The sequence below is a fragment of the Palaemon carinicauda genome, chromosome 24 (assembly GCF_036898095.1).
Source record: "Palaemon carinicauda isolate YSFRI2023 chromosome 24, ASM3689809v2, whole genome shotgun sequence".
Lineage (NCBI taxonomy): Eukaryota > Metazoa > Arthropoda > Malacostraca > Decapoda > Palaemonidae > Palaemon > Palaemon carinicauda.
The window spans coordinates 94,703,589-94,705,761 of record NC_090748.1 but is presented as its reverse complement, the minus strand read 5'-3'; the positions used below and the strand labels follow the sequence as shown (position 1 = coordinate 94,705,761).

Genomic DNA, 2,173 nt, shown 5'->3' with positions numbered 1-2,173 from the left:
GGATCTTTCTCTCTGGTTACGGCTCTTTCCCTTTGCCTACACAGACACTGAATAGTCTGCCCTATTCTTTACAGATTCTCCTCTGTCCTCATACACCTCACAACTCTAAGATTACCAAACAATTCCTCTTCACCTAAGGGGTTAACTACGGTAATGTAATTGTTCAGTGGCTACTTTCCTCTTGGTAAGGGTAGAAGAGGCTCTTTAGCTATGGTAAGCAGCTCTTCTAGGAAAAGGACACTCAAAAATCAAACCATTGTATTTTTCCTTGTTTCCTTTCCTCACTGGGTTATTTTCCCTATTGGGGCCCATGGGCTTATAACACCCGGTTTTTTCAACTAGGGTTGTAGCTTAGCATTTAATGATAATAAATGATAATAATGATAATATATATATATATATATAATATATATATATATATATATATATATATAATATATATATATATATATATATATATATATATATATATATATATATAATATAATATATATATGCGTGTGTGAGTTTGGTGTGTGAATATGTGTTCATATATGCATGTACGATTTGTAAATTTCCTACCGGTCTTTTTAACTCCTTTATTATGACGTACGATCTTACGTGCATCTTTATCAATATGGAGATTCTTTTCCCTAATTCCAGGGTGGAGCAGGCCAAGTGGACTACGAGGTAGTGGGTGGCTGGAACTCTCTCCGCGTGGACACGAATGGAGAAGTGACCCTCTCCCGCCAACTGGACCGCGAGGCTGACGATGGAACCACGGGCATTGCCAAAATCCTGGGCGTTGACAGAGGGGAACCTCCTCTAACAGCCACGGCGACTTTGACGATTACCGTCACGGACGTCAACGATTGTTCACCGAGGCTCCTTCCACCTGATGTCCTTCACGTGACGGAAGGGGATCCCCCTGTCCTTCTTGGTGTCCTTACAGCTACTGACGATGATATCTGGGCCCTGGGGCATGGCCCGCCCTTCAGCTTATCGCTTTCCCCATCCAATCCGCCCTATGTCATGGATCTCGTTAGGTTGAAGTTCGATCAACGTAAGTTAGCCAACTTTGAACTTTCTGGTTGATTTGTGAAATTCACTGTGGGTACCCCATTCTCCCAAACACCCTCATCACGAGCCCCCAACCCCTACCCCTTACCCCCCAACCTCACACAAAAAATTAAAAATTAAAAGATAATGCTACAGTTTCTGCATTTATTGATATTTAGAAATAAACATCGTGTGAGTCCATCTCCCAAAATGAAGCAGTTTCTTCATTTATTAATATTTAACAAATAAATTTCATTAACTTATGGTGATATGAAATAAAAACTGGAAAATTTCAAGTATGACAATAGAGAACTTTTCTAAAGTAGAAGAAAATAGAGACGGTTAAAATGTCACTGCAACAGAAGTCACGTATATTTCTATTCAATATGACACGTCAACTTCATGGATAATTTAATTTCTGTGGATAACTCTTCTCTTAACCAGTGTGTTCTTTTATGTAATATCACCATTGTTATTTATACCTTACTTTTCACTTTTCAAGCAAATTACTTCAGAGCCAATAAATAATTGATATCATTGCGGCAAAAGTACACGGTCTGCTGATTTCATCAGCAAGGGGTCATAATAATTAGCTTTCATCTCTTTTGAGATCATTCGCCTGAAAATATTCTTTCTTATTCTCATTCAAACGAAATAGATTATAGCTGAATGTCATGAATTGATAGAGTTCTGAATATCTTTAGTCGTGATATATGTGTCCCTGCCTTATTTTGCTTGAATACTTGCTGGTATTATTTGAATATACAATGTTCTAGCCCAAGAAGACTCAATTCACGAAATAAGTATAGTGAAACGTTTCATTAAAACATAATATGTATTTACATTATGAATAGGTTAAATTTGACTAAAACATGGACAAGTATAGTTCTTTATCCTGTTATAGTATTAACGTTCCTCAGTTGGTTTGCCAAGATATTTCATGTGTGCTCTACTACAATGATTTTGTGTCAATCGATTTAAAATATTTCACTTGGTTGAGTGGCAGAGTGAATACAGTGACACAAACAAACTTACTTGCATATTCACGCATGTAATTGAAAATTTATTCTTTTTGCGCTTAATGTTTTCACTAGTCAAATATTTTGCGCCTTCCGAGAAGTATTTCGAAATGAGC

General features: G+C 37.0%; 1 pseudogene; it reads left to right on the top strand.

The window, feature by feature from the left end:
• Positions 1-868: 868 nt before the first annotated feature.
• LOC137617900 (neural-cadherin-like) overlaps positions 869-2,173 on the top strand; it is a 31,777-nt pseudogene continuing 30,472 nt past the window's right edge.